The following is a 21,714-nucleotide window of genomic DNA, read 5'->3' on the forward strand; positions in this document are numbered from 1 at the left end:
AGATGTATATTTTGAATGTGAAAGACCATGAAACTTGTGGAAATTCACTGTACAATCTCAGTAGCAATATCACAAATTACCTTGGGAAAAAAACAAAATGAATGCAGGAAACATTTTTTTCTTTTTGGCTGGGAAATGAAAGTATTTCATCATGATGTCCTGCCAAGATTTGTCCTAAATAAATTCAAAATCCTTCTCTTTACTTTCCAAAATTCTCCCAAGTGCATTGCTATTGATTTTGAAACATATATTTTCTCATAGACTTCTTAGTCAGTGTGCTTGATGTTTACTAACTTGCCTGTTAGTCATTTTTCCATATCCTCACTTTTCTTCATTGCTTTGTTATGCAAGTGTTCCTCTAAACTAGCTGGGCTACTAGTGATTTGGATTACAAGTCTACCCACCACACATATAAAGGCTGTGCATACATTTTCTCTTTTTGTTTTGCAAAATTTGGTGATCCTGAAAGAAATGCTTGCGGTGAAGTTACATTACTAGCTACCTAATGTGATGCCATGTTAAACTCTAATTGTCCCTCCACTGAACTTAACAAAGGCAAAATATCTATTTTTTTGTATTAAATCAAATGCAGTAGCACACAATTGCATGAAGCTATTCCATCTCTTTTTACTCGAGAGTTTCATAACAGCCCCCTTTACTGCCGAGGGGTTTCTGATAATGGTGTTCATGTGGCTTTGGAACAATAGCAGAATGTTAATTTATTCCCTAGTGTTACCTAGAGGCCCTGACTTGGGTCCAGGATTGGTGACGCCCTCATTTAAATACTGGGTAGGATCAGGCTGATCAGGTGGCTCAGAGTTAGCACAATGGGCCGTGAGGGGAAGCCCACTCCCTGATCAGGGCAGATCAGGAGGATTCCAAGTGTAATTGGTCTCCAGGGATATGTAAGTCACTCTTGCACACCCCCTTCAGACCTCCCGAATGCCTTGCCAGCTGGAAGGAAAAGAGCTTCTTGCATTACCCACAAAGGAAGTGGGGACTGAGGAGAGAACTGGAGAAATTAAAAAAAGGAAAGAGACTGCAACACAAATGAAGAGGTGGGTAATAATATTGTACATCTAAAAGCCTGGCGAGTGTGTCATAAACAAATGGGATTGCAATGGTCAGTAGACAATTATATCCTGTTCCCTCATTTAAAATGCTGACTAATTACATAGAGCAAGAGGAAATTAGCACAGGAACCTCATTCTTTGCCAACTCCACATCAAAATGCTATAAAAGAAAAACATGAAATCAATCTTCTGTGGCTTTAAAGAACTCATAGTTCCTGAAGACGAAACATCTGCACAAAGTCCTCCAAAGTATAATGAGACTTACTGGATGTTCAGATCTCAGATATTCAACTTGTAAAAAACAAATGAAAAATGCCAGCACTACCAACAAAAAGCTAAGGCTCTCCTTGTTTTGTGATCTGTGTAAGCATTTTAACTGTTTTTCTTATCCTGAACTTATTACTTAAATTCCCAACTCTCATGTCAAATAATGATTTTCTAAAGTGGAAAAATATCTTCCTTGGACAGAGTTGTCTCCTGAAATTTCTCTTGGTATACTCCGGGCTTGCCTTAGGGTTTAGCTGAATTCTTGAGGCTCCTATTCAAAGAGGTGCTGGCGAATAGCACAGTTGCATTTAGTTTTATCTTATAATTTTTCCGAATATAGAATTTTTGAGAATCGAATCATTTTCTTCTATTTTACAGTTTAAAGATGCAACACCACGAAAAACAAAACAAAATAAGCAAACAAAAAACCCAGTTCCCCAAAGACTTTAAAGACATTTAAATAAGCACAAAACATCAAACCCTTGAATAAAAGCCTCAAATCTTTATCAACCTTTTGTTAGAATACTCTAAAATATTTGGAAGATGAAATAGTGGAGAGAGTTAGTAAGCCAACCCTGCAAAGTGCCTTTGGACAGCGAGGTGGCCTCTCTGAACCTGGGTTTCCTGCTCTTTAACATAGCAGGTACCGATGCTTTGCAAAAGCCCACTTTAGGGTCCTGCTGAGCACACGCGCCAGAGGTGACCAGGTAACCCTGGACGCCAGGGCTCTATACTGGTTTCCAATGGAGGATTTCCACTGCTCTTTTCAACATGAGGTTTTGGAACCGGATTTCTTTTTGGGCAAAGAGAAGTATTGCATAATCCTGCTGATTTAAAATCTTTTTTCTTAAAAACACCGGACTAGATGACCTCTTGCGGCTCAGTCAGCTATCACAGTCTGTGAGTCTATGCCAAACACTCCCACGGGAACCCTACCAGGAGGTTCAGTGCTACATCTGAAATGGAAACTATCAGTGAGGAAAATAAGAGGGCTTATATCTGAAGATGAAACAGGTTTTTTCGTAGAACCATAACAAAAGGCTTTCTCAGGAAAGCAATTTAAATAACTCTTCTTTATGGTGGTCACCTAGATAGCTTTCATTCACTACTTTTAACAGGGGTGGTTGCTTGCTGGCATGGTAAGGAGGCAATAATCTTTTAAACATTATCCTCCCTCAAATGCTAGGGTCCCGGCATGTCTGTTTCAACCTGGCGAAGGCGAAGTTGCTGTAGATTCATTTGCTATCTTGATAGAAAGAAATAGAGAAAAAAAAATTTTTTAAAGCTAGTACCGAATTAAGACAGCTAAACAGTTTAATGAGGATAATAGTATTGAAATTACTGCTGAGGTATTCAGCAAGCTGCTAGTAACTGATCCATTGAATCAGTAGCATCTCTGGTTTCAGATAGAATCCTCTGGAATAGAAGCCCATTGCTCAGCTCAGAGGAGCAAACTCAATTCTTAAGTTAAAGGGTTTTCTAAAGTTCATAAGTTTCCCTCCCCATGCTAACTCCTCATTGCAAGGACATGGGGGATATGATGTAAGAGAAGTTTCCCTTGGGGGAAGCAGGAAGTTCCCAACAGGTGGAGAAGGAAGACTCAGCAGACGGACAGCGTGCACGTTTAGAATTCTGGGAGGAGACCTTCTCAGGGAGTCACCTTCATGAAAGGAAGTGGCTGCAACACAGCACAAATGTCAGAATGCAAACACCAGCCTGAGGCAGGATTTCGTATAGGGCGCAGTCTGTGGGTCAGAGCTGAGTGTGTTGGCAGCCAACTACCAGGCGGTCACTGAAGAGATGGTCAGGGTGACCGGTGGCAGGGGGCTGCAGGACGGCGGGCTGCCCGAGCAGAGGGAGCAGCCACAGCCCGAAGGAGAGAGGCCACCGAGCTCACTGGCGAGCTATTGCGGTGTCCTGCCTCTGCCGGGGAAGGGACCGCGACCTTCCCCAGATCAGGCAGTTCCGTGGTGGAGTTAATAAGGACAGACTGACACTCAGAGATGAGCAGACTGGGCCTTCTTCCACCCAGGTGGGGCTCTATAAACTCTCGGTGCCTGCAGACCCATCCTGGGCACGCGTGGAAAGAGTTGTTAGCCTGGGACTGTCTCGGTTTTAGCACCAAAATCCGAGTCCTGCAAAAAGCCTCAGTACCAAGCAAATGTGGACAGTTGGTCACCTCCTTTCATGTTCAGAAAAGCGAGATACTTTCCTCTCACAGCATAATGAGAGGGAACGAGACTGCCAAAGCAGTGAGGTGGACAGCGGGCAATACCCGCCCAGGAGCTGAGGCTTATGTCATCACAGAGGTTTGCTGTTTTAAAAGGTAACATTTTTTTTTTTTTTTTGAGTACTCCATGTAAATTAACTGAGGAATGTTTTGTACCAGTGTCATAAAACATCTTTTAGATATGGGTTAAGTCTTTTCAATTGAGTCTAGAAGAGGAAGTAGTCATTCTCATTCTGAATTAGATTTCGTTTTCATAGTAATTTCCTTCAACCCAAGAAGGACCTATGGCTACCAGTTTTAAGTAAACAAATCTAGTTCTTTGAAAAGTGGAAGGTAATGTAACTGAGAAGCTAGGAGTTAAGGGATTATTATGATCACTGAATTGTTTTATAGATGTTCTTTTTTACTGTCTGGTATATCAGAGCAGACAGATGAAAATACCTGAAATCCTTGAATTGTAATCCAGCTGCTTTAATCTCTGATAATGATTGTGAAGTCCTTATCTTGTGCCCTTGAGATTGTGAAAACCTTGTGACTGACCCTCACTTGTACGCATTTATCCGGTTTTTCAACTTTAGAGTCTTGTGATCACTAAAGACAGTCCCTAATGTTTATTAATGAAGGGCGGGGGGTCAGCCCAGAACTAACCACCCCATGTCCAAAGTTGTCTTGATAACCAAAGCTGGATCTAACCGAAGCGGCCCCCCTGACATGCAGAGCACCTTGGTCTTTAACCTCTAAGTCCCCTATGTCTCATTTAGCCATTTTCTTTCCTACCTTCTATGATTAAGGATGTAATCAATCTGCGCATGCTCAATAATTAGATCATCTCTAATTACGTCATCTGGGGCCACTGTGCTCATTATCCTCAAATCCTGCCCATCTTTTAATGCAATAAAACAATCAGAATTACTGCAGTTCTGGGAGACAGATTTTTGGCCCATTAGATCATCTGCTGTCCGACTTCGTGCCTAGCAATAACCTCTCTCTGTTTGAAACCCCGGTGTCTCAGGAATTGGTTGTTTGAGTGCACAGGCAAAAGAATTTGCCACCTTTGTCTGGTAACAATGAAGCCTTCTCTAATGGTATCTGTATATTCTTGCCACATTTCCCATTTTGAGTTCATCATGGCAATGCAGCATGGTGACTAAGCAAGTGGGGTCTGGCTTCAGACTCCCTGGGTTCAAATCCCACCCTGGGCCCTCAGTGGTCAGGCCTAGGGAAACTTACTTAAACTCAGGGTGCCTTGGTTTGCCTCCTCTATAGAATGGGGATGATGTTAATAAAGGCAATATTATTCACCTTGCAATTTTTTTTAGGATTAAGCAACACAATGAACTTAGAGATCTTGTCAGTGTCTGGCACATAGAAAACCTTCTATAAATTTTTATCAAGTTTCTATCCTTTTTATGTTAATGTATGACTCCTCCAATAGACTGGAAGCTCTATAACTATAGGGACACTCTCTAATTTTGCCCACTGTTTGTCTCCAGTATCTGGTGAAGAGTAAGCATTTAATGTTTGTCAACTATTATTAAGATTAATTTTTGGAGAGAGAGAGAAAAAAAACTACCCAGTAGCCTTCATACTATTATTTCTGTCTGAATTTCTCTTTTTACAATTGTTCCTTCTTAAATTAAACAATGCAGGAAAAAAAAAAACAGTGGAAAACTAACTGGGGTAAGTATTTGCGCATTGTTATGAAAATACACTTTTACAAGCTCAGACCTTACTGTCTTCTAGGACATCTGGGGTAGGCAGGAGAGGGGAAACACTCATCTGGAAATTTGAAAATCTGGCTCTTTATATTTTCTCCTCCCCCAAAATTATATACATAAGTGAATTAAGTGACTTCGTCCTTCTCTTCCATAGTGCTCTCTTAAAATCTTTAAAATTAAAGGGTTGGACTAGATGAGGTCGAAGGTTACTTCCAGCTCTGGGTTTCAGCAATTTGATTAAAGAACCAAACAAGACAGTATACAATTAAGTGCTAAATTGTACTGAAGACAGCAAGTTAATGCTTTTCAAAAACTTTGCTTCTTTTCTAAAATGTCCCTCGACTGTTAGTGTCCCCTTCTTCTTTTTGAAATCCAGTTCTGTCCTGTATGGCTGTTCTGATTCAGATGAAAAATAATTGCTCCCGTGTAGATTCCCCAACAGCTGAGAACACCTGACGCAAGAGGCGCAGTCAAGCATTATTGCGCCCCATGTGTCAATGAGGGAATAAGCATGACTCCCACTTAGAAGGTTCATGAGCTGAAGGAGGCTGGCAAATTACTCCATAATTACAGCTGTCCTGGCAGCGGGGCAGAAACAACATGCAGCATGGCCTCCTTATCTAGAGGTGGCTGAACATTACACTGCTTCTCAAATTACCTTTTTTCCTCTTGTCCTTCCTTTGCTACTTTTCTCCTTGTGTAAGACAAATTACTCTAGTCCTCTTGCTGAGAAAGCATGTAGCGAGTTGCACAGCTCTAAGTCCAAGGCATAGGATACACTCTAATTTGCTAAATGTAGGCAGGAGATCATTTGATTTCCCCTCAGTTCCTCTGTTAAAAGGAGTCTCACAAAAACCCTTCATGGACTCTAAATGACAACTTAGAATGTACTGTCCTTCCCCTGAAGGTACAAGTATGACTGACTTTTTGAAATGTCACTGCTAAGATGAGACAATTCCAAGCGGACAACAGATAGACTGTTTTTTTTGGGGGGGTGGGGTGGAGATGGGATGTCTGTAATTGATTTTCATTTTTAAAAATCAGTTTTATTGAAGTGTATTCACACACCAAGCAATCCATCCAAAATGTACAATCCATGGCTCACAGTATATTCAAAGAGTTGTGTATTCATCACCGCAGTCAATTTTAGAACATTTTCATCACTCTCCAAAGAAAAACCCTAATTTCCTTACACCCCCTTATTATTGAAACTTAGCATTGGCATGTTATCTTTGTTACAACTGATGAAAGAATATTAAAATATGACTATTAATTATAATCCCTAGTTTACATTAGATGTATTTTTCCCATATACTACCTATAGTTAACTCCTTGTAATAGCGATGTACATTTGTTCTAACTCATGAAAAAACATTCTTATATTTGTACTATTAACAGTAGATATCATCCACAACAAGTTTCACTGTGTTACAGTCTCATGTACTCATGTACAGAAGGAAAGTATCTTCTGGCTTTCCTTCTAGTGACATTCACAACCCGAAACTTCCCCTCTCAAGCACATTCACACAAATAATCCAGCACTGTTAATTACACTCACAATAATGCATCATCACTTCTATTCATCTCCAAAATTTTTTAATCAAACTAATTAAAAATTCTGCATCAGATTAAGCATCAGCTCCCCATTCTCTACTTCTATTCTATCTCCTGGTAGCCTGTATTATAGATTTTAAATCTAGGAGTTGTTTATTATAATTAGATCATATTAATGAGATCATACAATATTTATCCTTTTGTGTATGCTTATTTCACTCATCCTAACGTATTCAAGGTTCATCCACTTTGTTGCATGCATTGAGACTTCATTCCTTCTTACAGCTAAATAATATTCTATTGTAGTCATATGCCACATTTTGTTTATCTATTCATCAGTTGATGGACACTTGGGTTACTTCCATCTTTTGCCAATTGTGAATAATGTTGCTATGAACATTTGTGTGTCTTTATATGTCCCTGCTTTCAATTCTCCTGGGAATATACCTACTATTGGGATTGCCGGGTCATATGGCAGTTCTATACTTAGCTTCCTGGGGAACTGCCAAACTGCTTTCCACAGTGTCTGCACATCCACATCCTCTGCAACACTTGTAGTTTTCTGTAATTTTTAGTAGTGACCATTCTAGTAGGTATGAAATGATATCTCACTGAGGTTTTGTTTTGCATTTCCCTAATAGCTAGTGATCTTTTCATGAGCTAATTAGCCATTTTATTTCTTCTTTTCTGTCAATGCAACTATTTTGCCCATTTTAAAATCTTGGATTGTTTGTCTTTTTGTTGTTAAGTTGTAGAATTTTTAAATATATTCTGGATAGTACACCTTTATTGGATATGTGTTTTCCAAATATTTTCTCCCATTAGGTAAGTTGTCTTTCACTTTCTTGAGTAAGTTTTTGGAAGCCCTAAAGTATTTAATTTTGAGGAGGAATCTCCATTTATCTATTTTTTCTTTCATTGCTTGTGCTTTGGGTGTAAAGTCTGAGAAACCATTGCCTGCTAGAAGATCTTGAAGATGCTTCCCTGTGTATTCTTCTAGGAATTTTATAGTCTTGAGTCTTATATTTAGGTCTTTGATCCATTTTAAGTTAAGTTTTGTAGAAAGGGGTGAGACAGAGGTCATTTCTCATTCTTTTGGATTTGGATATTCAGTTCTTCCAGAACCATTTGTTATAGAGTCTGTTCCGTCTTGGTTGAATGGGCGTGGTCAGCCTGGTAAAAAATCAATTGACCATAAATGTGAGATTCTGTCTGTGAACTTTTAATTAGATTCCATTGATCAATATATCTATCTTTATGCCAGTTCCATTCTGTTTCAACCACTGTAGCTTTGTAATATCCTTTAACATCAGGAAGTATGAGTTCTCCAACTTCTGTTTTCTTTTTCAAGATGTTTCTGGCTATTTGGGGTCTATAACCCTTCCAAATAAATTTGATAGTTGGCTTTTCCAATTCTACCTAAAGGCTGTTGGAATTTTGATTGGGATTGTGTTGATCTGTAAACCAATTTGGGTAGATTTGATAACATTGTGGTATTTAGTTTTCTTATCCATGAACATGGAATGTCCTTCCATTTATTTAGGTCTTTTTTGATTTTTTTTCAGCAATGTTTTGTAGTTTTCTTTGTACAGGTCCTTTACATCCTTGACTAAATTTGTTCCTAGATATTTGATTCTTTTAGTTGCTATAATAATAAATGGACTTTTTTCCCCTTGATTTCCTCCTCATCTTGCTCATTAATAGTGTATAGAAAAATTACTGATTTCTGGGAGTTGATCTTGTATCCTACCACTTTGCTGAACTTGTTTACTAGATTTAGTAGCTTTGACATAGATTTTTCAGGACTTTCTATATGTATAGGATCATGTCATCTGCAAATAGTGAAAGTGTCATTTCTTCCTTTCCAGTTTGGATGTTTTATAAAAAAATATTTTTATTGAGAAATCTTAACACACATACAGTGGACATTCTTGTCTTTTTCCAGATCTTAGAGGGAAAGCTTTCAGTCCATCAATATTGAGTACAGTATTAGCTGTGGCTTTTTCATAGATGACCTTTGTTATGTTGAGGAAGTTTCCTTCTTCCTATCTTTCAAAGTGTTTTTATCAAGAAAGGATGCTGAATTTTGTCAAATGCCTTTTCTGCATCAATCAAGATAATCATGCTTTTTTTTCCACTTCAAATTGTTAATATGATGTATTAGATTACTTGATTTTCTTGTATTGAACCACGCTTTATGGCAGGGATAAAACTCCTTGATCATGATGTAAACTTCTTTTAATGCATTGTGGATTCGATTTGCAAGTATTTTGTTGAGGATATTTGCATCTATATCAATTAGAGAAATTGTTCTATAATTTTCTTTTCTTGTAGTATCTCTGGCTTTGGCACTGGGGTGATATTGACTTCATAGACTGAGTTATGTAGTGGTCTCTCCTGTTCAGTTTCTTGGAAGAGTTTGAGCAGGATTGATATTAATTCTTCTATGAATGATTGGTAGAATTAACAAGTGAAACCATCTGGTTCTGGGCTTTCTTTGGGGGGGAGGCTTTTAATGACTTATAAGTGGTCTTTTGAGGTCATCTATTTCTTCTAGAGTCAGCATAGTTTTTCATGTGTTTCTAGAAATTTGTCCATTTTATCTAAGTTGTCTAATTTGTTGGCATACAGTTGTTCATAGCATCCTGTTATGATCGTTTTATTTCTGTGGGACCAGTAGTAATGTCCCCCCTCTCATTCCTAATTTCATTTATCTACATCTTCACTCTTCTTTTGTCAGTTTAGCTAAGGTTTTGCTAATTTTACTGATCTTCTCAAAGAATCAACTTTTAGTTTTGTTGATTCTCTCTACTGTTTCCTTATTTTCAATTTTATTTATTTTTGCTCTAATATTTATCATTTCTTTCCTTCTGCTTGTTTTGGGATTAGTTTGCTGTTCTTTTTATGGGTTCTCCAGGTGTGCAGTTAGATCTTTGATTTCAATTCTTTCTTGTTTTACAATGAGACATTTAGATCTATAAATTTTCCTGTCAACACTGCCTTCACTGCATCCCATAAATTTTGATATATGTTCTCATTTTCATTTGTTTCTGGATATTTACTTATTTTTCTTACAGTTTCTTCTTTGACCCACTGCTTGTTTAAGCATGTGTTCTTTAGCTTCTCTGCATTTTTGAATTTTCTCATTCTTGCCTATTGTTGATAACCAGTGTCATTCCACTATTGTCAGAAAAAGTGCTTTGTATAAGTCAATCCTTTTAAATTGATTGAGACTTATGTTGTGACCCATCTTAGATAGTGATCCATGAGCCCTTGAGAAGAATGTAGATCCTGCTCTTTTTGAGTGTGATGTTCCGTATTTATCTGTTATGTCTAGTTCATTTATCATATAATTCAAGTACTCTGTTTCCATATTGATCCTCAGTTTAATGTTCTGTCTATCAATGAGAGTGGTGTATTGAAATCTGCAACTATTATTGTAGAGATGTCTATTTCTCTCTTAAATTTTGTTAGTGCTTGCTTTGTGTATTTTGGGGCACTATGGTTAGATGCATAATATTTATGATTGCTGTTTGTTCTTGGTGGATTGCCCCTTTTTTTCTTTTATAACAGTTTTGCATTTAAAGTCTATTTTGTCCTATATCAGTATTGCTGCCCTAACTCTTTTCTGGTTACTGTTTGCATGGAATATCTTTTTCAACCTTTCACTTTCAACCTGTTTGTATTCTTGGGTTTAAGGTGGGTCTCTTGCAGATGGCATATAGGTGGTTGATTCAGTTTTTTTTTTTAATCCATTCTACTAGTCTGTATCTTTTGATTGGCGAGTTTTAAACCATTAACATTTAATGATGTTACTACATAGGCAATACTCACTTCAACCCTTATATCCTTTGATTTTTACATGTTATATCTTATTTTATCTCTCTTTTTATTTTTACCCTTTTAATTACTCTTATTGATAATCTTCATTTCTACACTCTCATCCCAACCTCTCTCTTCTGTCCTTTTTTTTTCCAGCCTGCAGAACTCCCTTTCTGTATTTCTTGTTGCTTGAGTATATTGTTGATGCACTCTCTCAGCTCTTTCAGTTCCTCTTTATCTGTGAATATTTTAAATGCTCCCTCATTTTTGAAGGTCAGTTTTGACAGACAAAGAATTCTTGGCTGACTTTTTTATCTTTCAGTACCTTAATATACCAATATTTTCTTGCCTCCATGGTTTTTGATGAAAACATTGGCACTTAACCTTATTGTGTTTCCCTTATACGTGATGAATCAATTTTCTCTTGCTGCTTTCAGGATTCTCTCCTTATCTTTGATGTTTGACATTCTGATTTGTATGTCTCAGATTAGGTCTATTAGGATTTATTCTGTTTGGAATACATTGTGCTTCTTAATATTTTTATTTATGTCCTACATAATAATTGGGAAATTTTCAGTCATTATTTCCTCAAGTATTCTTTCTGTTCCTTTTCCTTTCTCTTCTCTTTCTGGGAGACACATGATGCATATGTTTGTGTGCTTTGTCCTGTCATTCAAATCCCTAAGACCCTGTTCACTTTTTCTCATTCTCTTCTCTATCTGTTGTTCTGTCTATAAGATTTTGACCACCCTATCTTCTAGCTTGCTAATTCTTTCTTGATCCTGTTCAAATCCCCTGTTCATGCCTCTATTGTATTTTTAATCTCTTCAGTAGGGACTTTCATTCCCATAATTTCTGTTATGGTTCTTTTTATTTTGTTTTCCAAATTGTTCTTTGGGCTCACACAGTGTCTTCTTAATATCCTTGATCTCTTTAACTATATTTTCTTTTATGTTCTTGAATTTATTTAAGAGATTTATTTGAACATCTTTGATTAGTCATTCCAAGTTCTGTATCTCCTTTGGAGTTTTAATTTATTTCTTTGATGGAGTCATAGATTCCTGTTTCTTAATATGGCTTGTATTTTTTTTTTGCTGGTGTCTAGGCATCTTATTATTTTGATGAGTTTACTCTGGAGCTCAGTTTCTCTCTCTTTGCCTAAGATTTTCTTTCTGATTGACTTTGTGCTAAGGCACCTCTTTGACCCTGGGTTCACTTAATTAGAGACCCTTAATCCTTAGAGTAGCTCATGTGTAACTGCTGAGATATTTTCATCTCTTTTGCATTTAATTCTTGGCCTGGATATATGGTACTGTTTTTGAGATTACACTATTTGTGCAATGGTTTCACCCTAAGAGAAAGCTTCCTCTTCCCTCTTCCTTCTCTGGGAATCTTGATCTGTTCTGTTTGCTTTTGATTTGCCTCTATAGTTTTTAAATACTCTTGCTGTTGTTTCTAGCCGTTTTTGCCTGGAGGACAAATTCTGGGAGAAAGGTCTCCCAGAGAGGACTTTCTAAATCACTATTTCTTAGTCAAAACAGAGTCAGGGACCCATGATGTAGGTATAGAGTGGTTCCAAAGTGCCCTGGTGAGGAGACCCAGAGGATGCCAAGCTTCTCTTTGACACTCCCTGATTCTATACTTTCTTGGCCTGCCCAGCAGCTGTCAATCTGCAGTCCTAAGGTGCTCCTGCACTTTTAGGTCTTACCTGACTCCACCCATGTTGTGGGTAGAGTTAAAACAGAGGCTGCTGGCTGGTCTTTTCTGTAGTGGATTGGAACTCTACAGAGCTGGGATTTAGCAGGTTATCTGAATTTACTAATCAAAAGCCACAAAGAGTGTTGGGCTGTGCCTTACCCTCCCTTTTCTTGGAGAAAAGCAGGGAACAGCACCTCTGTGTCTCTAAATAGCTACCACTTCCACCCCCATCGCGGGTGAGGTTGACACAGGTTGCCATCTGCTTTCTGTACTGCTCTGGTTCAAACTGTAACTGCCCTCTGAGCTGGCACCCAGCATTTCCAGTTCACTAATCAAAAGCCCCTATCAGTGCTTCACTCAACCCAAATATTTTTGAGAAAGAGGGCTCTTATTTCCAGCCAGGGACTGGATCCCAGGGTAGCCTACTGTGAGAGTGGGGGATGGGCACAAGCCTCCACAGTGTGGAAAGATCTACTCTCAGATTTTCACTGCAGGATATTGATTTCTTCCTTCTGACATTCCCTGGGTGCTGTACAGTGTTCTTCTGTTCTCTGCCCCCGCCCCCCCCCAAGCAGTTGCTTCAGACAGTGCCTGGCTGTTTACCAGTGTCCTGGGGGAGGGACTGAGTTCTGGAACTCCCTACTCTGCCTTCTTATCCAGAAACCCTGAGACAGATATTCTAGTACTGAAATCTCACCATATTTGGAAAGGCAAGCTCTCCATTTGCTTTTCTCACAAACAGCTTGTTTGATCTGGCACTACTTTATGTTACATAAACCACAATCTTTTCTGAGTAAGGATGCATGTAGAGAGTAAGGGAATTGGGGTCTAACTGAAATTTCCCTTTAATTCTTGAAGGACTTGTTTGGGGGATGATGTTTAGGGACAGCTATTTCTGGTAATGAGGATATCCTAATTTGTGTCTGTAGAGCTATAGGGAAGAGTACGTTGGTAGTATCTACTTACAATATTAAACATCCTTCTTGCTAGAATTAGTAAGTGAGATGAAAACATACATAGGACAAGAGATGCTTTGTGCACCATTTTATTTGTCTGAGCATCAGTCATAAACAGGGTGTGGTTTGTGTCAAATACCAAGTATCCCATGTTTTCTGTCCTTTTGCTTTTCAGTGATATCCCCTTGACCATGTCATTCACTTGTCCTCAGGAGAAGGCTGGGTCACAGACTTGGTGTCACAGACTGGTTGGAGGGACCCTGCCTGCACATATGGCCTCTCATATGCTGTTTTTCTCTTCATCTTGCCTTATCCAAGCTCCTTGTCCCACACACCTCTCTGACCCTTTGCCTCAAGATGTACATTATCACACTCTCTCTTATTCCACTCCTCATCTTCTAATCCATTGTGTTAATTATGATGGTGCCTATTCCCCTGCAGAGTGTGCAGGTGGGCGTGTAGAGTTTAAGGATCCCTCAGGGGTCTTTGGGAGGGAAACTAAGTGTAAACTTGGTGCCTGGTGAGTGGGGAAAGGAAGTCCCTACAGTTAGGAGTGAAATCTAGAAATAAATATTTTCGTAAAGCTTTGTATTTTGTGTTAACTTGTTTGCTAGCTGTCTGTCTCAAGAATTTAAGCTTCATGACAACAGAGACTATCTACTTCCCTCATACTGGATATCTAGCCTCTAACACAGTGCTTATTGCATATTTTATGCTCAATAAATATTTGTTGAAAGAATACCTTTTAACTTGTATGTCAGCAGTTTGTGTGCTATGTGTGTGTGTGTGAGAGAGAGATGAAGAGAGAGAGAGAGAAAGAGGAAAATTGATATTGGGGAAACTATTTATATTAGAGGTTCTCAAACTTTCTTGGCTTGCCATACCCTTGGTGTCCCAGTAATTATTTTATGGCATTCTTCAGCCAAAAGAAATTTAAAACTGTTACGTTAAATTGTTAAGATCCAAACCACATAATAAATATATAGGTCCTAGCAACTTAACAGACATTTGAAAAAAAACATGAACTGAAAAAAAATCTCATTTTTACATAACCAATAATACATGCAAGCAGGATGTTTGTGCGTGTTGACGACTGAACGACTCCTCCAATCTTGGAATCAGATTAATCAACATTGCCCTCAGTTCCTGTTCCACATTCCACGTTGATTTTCACTTGCTCATTGCAACTGCTGAAAACCCAGTTTCACAAAGACATGATGTCACAGAAAGGAATGTAGCACAATCTAATATTGAAAGTATGAACAACCTCAAGCTGATAGTTTGTGCAGTATCTGGTGGATATTGAATGTCTTCTGTTTTCCTTTACAATTTAAAACATCCCATGGTGAATTCACTGTGGTACCCTGGGATGCACTGGTAGACAGTTTGGGAACTTCCAGTTCGGAGTGAAAACTATGGTATCATGATGAAAAGGTAATGAAAGGTTTAATCGTCCTGTGTACTATTTACCTATCGTGGCAATAACAGTCATCTAGTATGTCTTGGGTTAACTCCGCTAAGTTGGGTTTGATTGAAATAGTCAGCTCCTTACTTTCGAAGGCTATGACTCTAAAGTGGGGAGACCAATTTCTCTAGTTATTCACATGAATTAATCTCCCAACTTCACATCCCATAGGTCGGACATTCACAGGTAGTGACCCACAGAGCATGGTGTCTGCTTAGAACTCACAAAGGAAAAAAAAGAGGTGGAGGGTACTGCTGGCTGTGCTGACATTTGTGGCTAGGGGGCTTACAGCATTTGTGTCAACCTACAAATTATCTGTTGGAACTGGAGGAATTTTCTTAAAAGCTTCCAGTGAAATCCTATGACAAATAGGTACAATCTAACCTCAGCCTTCCCACTAAATGCTTTATTCTTGGCATTTATAAATGTTCATTACCATTGTGTATTCTTGAGTAAATTTGGGTTTCAGACAATAATTTATAATCCTTCTTCAGGAGCCAGCTTACCAGTGCTCTTTCTTAGCTGAAATGCGAGATCTCAGAAGGTGAAGTGAGTTTCACCCACACAAAAAGTCTACATTCAGTATTTCTTTAAGTGTGGATTCCTTGACAAACACATCTCTCCATTTGCAAGGCCCATGAATTTAAAACCTCCAGTAATAACAGGCCTGTTTTCCCTCTCCTTGTGAAATGGTATCCTGCCAAAGTGCCACTGCAATAAAGCTCTGTGCCCTAATGTTGGTGTCAAAGTGCCAGTGAACCAAGACTGGCAGCAGGCTAATTTGGGAGAAGTGTCTGCCTCAGCCTCCTCCACTCACTCCTACTGATCAACTCAACCACACAAGCTATTCAGCTTGTCAACTGTTTTATGGGAAAGGGGAAGTAGGGGATGAAAAGAAGTTACGACATGCCCTTCCTTTTCACTTAATACCCAGATTCCCTGGTGTCATGGCTCTATCCTCCGAGAGGTTAATGGCTTCATAAGTGTATTTCTGGATGTAAGAAATATACCAAAGGTGCTTTCATGATATAGCAGGTTTTGACAAAATAGAGCACTTTCACAGACAACCTTAAATAAATTGTATATGCCGTTGCATGAATGTTTGAACTATGTCTTGCCTGATTTTTTAGTCATCTTTTTCCTTCTGTTAAAATCAATCAATTTTAAGTAAAGGAAAGTAAGAAGTTGCATTGCTAGGAAGAATTTGGTGGGTGAGAATCTGGTCCTTTTGTAGTGTTGCTTTGGGGTAAAAAAGCCACAAAAATGTCATCTGTGAGCTGCAAACGCTAACTTTTTTGTAAACTAAGCACTGACTCTCTCGGTCCACCCTCATTAAATTAAAGCATAAGTGCACAGAATTTAGCTCTTTCTCTCAGTCCATCACACACATATATTAAATGGGGGGATAAAAATGATTCTGGCTTCACTGGCATGATGCTCCAATGGGATAATGCATATAAAGCTCTTAACACATAGTAAGGATAAAATAAATCCCTTTTCTTCTCTGCTTCTTTCTCTTTTTTTAAACAATTATTTATTATTATTGATTTAAACAACTACCTGAAATTGATACACCATGATAGAAAATCTTTATTAATGCAAATTGGCTCCAAATAATTTTTTCTGTAGTTAAATATTAAAACAATTAAATAAATAAATCCAACCTGGCATGAAGAAATTATGGCAAAATAACCATGGTCCTCAGAGGTCCTAACTCCTTATTTGGGAGAATGACTTACCCTAAGGCAGTAATACTTGCTGGGCAGCTTGTGAACTGCTCAGAAGGCTTAACAAGCCGTTTGTGGCTCATTATAACCTGATTTACTACTTGTACCCTGTGTGTGTGCTTCTTTCCCACTCAGAAAGGAGTTTCCAATAAAACTTGTAGGTTGCACTCTCTGTATCTTAATACTGGGCACATGACTGCTTTTGTCATGTCCCATAGTACCTGGGACTCCACGGGTTATCTTAGTTCTCGCTAGAAATAATAAGGGATGGAGGTAGGTGTACACCATCCCCGAACGGAGTTAAGACCAGATATAAATGTAAACATTTTACACAAGCAACAACAGGAAAGGGAGAGGGTTTCATAACTAATGGAGGTCTGCAGACTCATGCAAGAGAGATGAGAAAGTTCTAGAGATATATATCCAGACTCCAAGAGTTTCAAAGATGGAGGAAGCAAGATAGGGACAGCTTGTGTGTGTTTCTGAGAAAGAAAGAGAGGAAGAGAGAGAGAGCAAGAGACAGACAGAGAGGGAGAGAAAGAAAAGAAGATTTTTACTGGCTTTAAAGAAGTAGCTCATCTTTTTTGTTGTTTTTTTTACGATTGTTTTCTTGATACAGAGAGTTTTCTGCTCAGGACTCCTTTTTGGAACCTATCTTCTGTGCAGTATGCATTTGTTAGGTGCAATTTTTCTTTCTTTTAATGCAGTTGCTTTGTAGTGAGTGGCATAAGAGTTATTTTAATCTCACAGAGGCCAGCTTTTAGTGATTATGATTTTTAACCTTATTTTTCAGTTCGCACTATCAGGCTTACAAGCCATCTTCTTCAAAAGACAACTCATTTTCATTTTCAATCAAGTTCTCTCCACGATTTTTCACATGGCTTCCTTCATGCCACTAATTTCACTTTAGAGCCGGCATCCTCTGCACATCCCTGGGCTTGCTGCGCTAACATGTTTAAACACGATTAGTCTTTATTAATATAAGAGGGACAAAGCTCCAAGAATCATACACCTCTTAATTTGCTATAGTTCCAAAGGGGGCCTCAACCCTGGAAACTGAAAATGAATGGGCTTCTTGAGACGCAGTAATACCGGATATTTTCCTGCTAAGTGGGAAGTCTGCTTTATGGTGACAGGCATGATTTGTGTGGCATTCCGCTCAACTCCCTGCTATATCAAATGCCGTGAAAACACCCAAATCATCAAAAAAACATTTCTTGGTCACAGCTGATGATGACTTTACTTTCAACAATTGTGACACACTTAGTTCAGAAAATGAAGGGATTTTGACTTCCTTCTGCTGTTTTACTTCCACTATATTTTGAGAATAATGCCATCTCAATGTGGTATTCATTTATTATGTTATTCAACAAATATTTACCCAGAGCTGTGACAAGCACAAAGAAAGGGTAGAGTTGAATGAGACTCTCCACAAGAGAATTACAGTTTAGGTGAATACTTCATCTGTTTTGTACTATCATGAAAATTGTGTTTGACGTTTCAAAATGAATTTGTTTCCTCAATAATTAATATTTTATACATCAGGTTCATACCTGACGCTTAATGTCTGTTGCCTATTTTAGAAGATTTGAAGTAGGTTACACATATTCAATAAGACATTAACATAAGGCTTAAATTTGAAGAACCGTAGAAAGGAGCAGAGGAGGTCATTAGATCTGAAATCTAAGCTAAGGATAGTTTCGATAATTGCACATTAAATTTAGTTTCCATGAAGGTCACAAAGGCCACAAAAAGAAGTTCCATGAGTCATGTAGTATTCATTTTCTAATAAAAGGACATATACCAGTTGGTAAGAAGGAAAAGTTCCCAGAAACAAATTCGAACAGAAATCTAACCTTGGATTATGATGATGAAAGAACATGTCTTTAATAGTAGCTTCTGGAGAAGATGAAGAAAATGTAGTCATTTCTTATACTGACTCTTTTTTTTTGCATGGACAGGCACCAGGAATTAAACCCGGGTCTCTGGCACAGCAGGCGAGAACTCTGCCTGTTGAGCCACCATGGCCCGCCCTGACTCTTGACAAAAACAAGAGACTCTTGATAAAAACAATAAGATGCTATATTGCACTCATATGAATGTGTTTCTGCTGGAACTGAAATGATGTGGGCCAGGAGTCACCTTTTAGCATTCTTAGTAGACCCAGGAATAGAGCTCAGGAAATGGAACTGAAAGGATGAGACCAGACACAGCCTGTTTCTGACTGTGGCATCCCTCTCCTTCCCTCTTCTGGGCCTGCCTGACACCACTCCCCCTCTTTTTTTTTTTTTAACATTTTATTTATTTATTCATTTATATTTAATTAAATGCAATTTAATTGAGATATATATTCATATGCCATATAATCATCCAAATTGTACAATCTGTGATTCACAGTACCATCATATAGCCATGCATTCATCACAATTGATTTTTGAACATTTTCATTAGTCAAAAAAGAAAAAGAATAAAAGTAAAAATGAAAGTGAAAAAGAACACCCATACCCCTATCACCCCTATTATTTATGATTATTGCCCATTTTAGATGAGACTCTTCAATAATTGCTTGTTTTTCTTCTGTGGTGGCACGGAGTTGGAGAATAGTAAGTTTAACCAGAGTTGGGGCATATGCAAGAGAGAAATTAGAGTAATGGACCTTGGAATGTAAGCTGGGCACAGAAGAAAGTATGATGGGAGTTATTTCAGGGGATTAATGTCCCTTCTGGGAAAGAAAATTTTGTAGTTGGAATATTGAAGTAGAGACATCAAAAGGTAACATAATATTTTGAATTTAATTAATATCTCTGAATTGTCCACTTGAAAGTGGCTAAAAGGGAAATTTTGAGTTGTATGTATGCATGTTATGATAATGAAAGTTAAATAAAAATGGTAGGAGGAGGTGGTCAGAGAGAGGAATGTTGGAAATTGAGATTAATTCTGGAGGTCGTACAGTTTTTGGTAATGACAACATCTATTATAGAATCTAAATTTTCTCTTTAATATACATGCATAGGTATTTGTACATGTATATATACATATATATATATATACCTATCTCTCATATTGCTCTTCAAATCACTCTAATAATTCCAAATAATATGTTGATATTAAGAAACTGTGTTTTATTTCTTGGGGGCAGGGGTTGCATTGCTAAGCTAAATGGTGCTCCTGTCACAGCTGCGATTTGACATAGGGAGCTCCATAGAGTGCGTCCAAGGATTTCCCATTAAATTGATGGCTGTCAGGTCCCCGGAGCCTGGAGTTTGCTGCCGCTGGAGGTGGCTGGGTATGCATGTGACTACCAGTGTGTCTCAGATGATCGGGACTAGAGGGCCTGAACCTGGCCCCCTTCCCCCCCCCAACAATGTGGCAGCAGGGCTGTTCCCGAGCAGAGGGCAGGGGCCTACCCTTTCCACGCTCTCCCCTTACCATAGCCGCTGCAGCTGCCTCAATCCATTCAGCAGTTCTTTGGGCTACCTTTATCCTCCCCATAATGTTCCTAGACAATTTTGCCTGCTGTCCTGGTTGTTAGTGGGGCATCATAATGTAATTTGTGACCTAAATAAATGCAGAGTTTCTTTTTATGAACCAATAAGGAAATATTTCTGAATGTTAACAACCAGGATGTTTTTAAAATTTTTTTATTGTAAAAGAATAGCACATACACTAAAAAAAAAAATAATAATAATAAATTTCAAAACACACCACAACAATTAGTTACAGAACATATTTCAGAGTTTTGGTATGGGTTACAGCTCCACAATTTTAGGTTTGTCTTTCAGGCTGCTGCAAGACACTGGAGACTAAAAGAAATATCAAAACAATGACTCAGCAGTCATACTCCTTTGTTAAATCCTATCTTCTCTGCATAATTCTACCTCCTCCTTTGACCCTTCTCCCACCCTTTAGGGGTGTTTGGGCTATGCCCTTTCTAGCTTTCTCATGTTGGAAGGGGCTGCTGATAATATGGGAGAAGGTGATGGAACTGCTGATGTTCTGCAGAGACTGGGCCCTCTGAGTACAACCAGGATGGTTTTTGACAGCAGATATCCCATGCCCCCTCTAGGAATATCAACTGTCTTTCCACTGAACTCACTTGATATTGAATATTTCCCCTTTTCGTGTACATTTTTAAATACATTTCTACTTTCTCTATTTGACTGTAAGCTTCACGAGGCCAGTGTCCGTGTCTGATTTGATTTCTATGCCTCAGAGCCCTAAGCACAGTCCCTCGCACTCTCCTCACACTCGTTAAGTAGCTGTTAAGTAAATAAAAAGAATGTGAGAGGTTTATTCCTGTCTTCAGGGTCCACAAACATGGGTGGAAACAGGTGAGATGTCTTGTGATATTTTTATGTTGGTTTTCTGAAGGTGAAAACTTGGAAAAAGATATAACCAAACCCTAATCTTTGAAGTATTTTCTCTTTGGGATTAAGTACCAATAGAAACCTCATATTCACCTGGAGTATCACATGAAGCCTGAAGACTTCTCTCTTCCAACTTAATTATAAACAGGGTGACCATAAACTTTGTTGTCTAAACTGGGATACTATTGAGGATGAAGAGAGCCACTTTTAATAATTATGCCAGGACTTCAGACATAATCCAGGACTATCTTTTGGCTAATGGGAATGTCTGGTCACATAACTATAGATAAATTTATATTTTCTAAATAATCGGTTGCCAACAGGACACTCTGTTTTCTTTCTTCTTCAGTGGTCATGCAAGAGCTAAGAAACAACACATGTAAGGTATTTTATACTTAGCAAAACTGCCTTTTTATGTGTGCAACTGAGCAAGGTCTTTCCCAAGTCCTTTAGTCACCTCAAAGCACATTCTCAATTCTTAGGCATAAAGCAGAATGAAGGAAAAATTAGCCTCCTTCTTTCTAGAGTACAGGAAGGTAAAAACGCACTCAGAAGCTCTATCATTCTAAGTAGCTGGTGTATATCTCAGAGAAGAAAATTACTTTCTCATAGATGGCACATTAAATCGTAAGCTCTAAAATTTGGTGAGATCCTAATGGAGAAGAGAGGGAATCAATTTTGGTGGAACACCCATCATCACTTTTTTCCTTCATTTGTAAGGATATTTTATCTCAATTTAGAGGAACACAGTTGCAGGCAGAATAGCTGAGATGAGTGAACTAGAAGCCTAAACGCATGGGGGCCCATTCTGGCTATCTAAGTCATCAGTCATTTGCT

At 38.4% G+C, this 21,714-nt stretch overlaps 1 long non-coding RNA gene across 1 annotated transcript in view; it reads right to left on the minus strand.

Moving 5' to 3' along the window:
* The window catches only part of LOC143665337 (uncharacterized), a 35,378-nt gene extending 15,349 nt beyond the window's left edge, over window positions 1-20,029 (minus strand). Inside the window, exon 1 of the long non-coding RNA XR_013166888.1 lies at window positions 19,940-20,029. This is a non-coding gene — a long non-coding RNA (uncharacterized LOC143665337). The remainder of the gene's footprint in view (window positions 1-19,939) is intronic.
* Window positions 20,030-21,714: the final 1,685 nt, after the last annotated feature.

Source organism: Tamandua tetradactyla, chromosome 21 (assembly GCF_023851605.1).
Source record: "Tamandua tetradactyla isolate mTamTet1 chromosome 21, mTamTet1.pri, whole genome shotgun sequence".
Classification (NCBI taxonomy): Eukaryota; Metazoa; Chordata; class Mammalia; order Pilosa; family Myrmecophagidae; genus Tamandua; species Tamandua tetradactyla.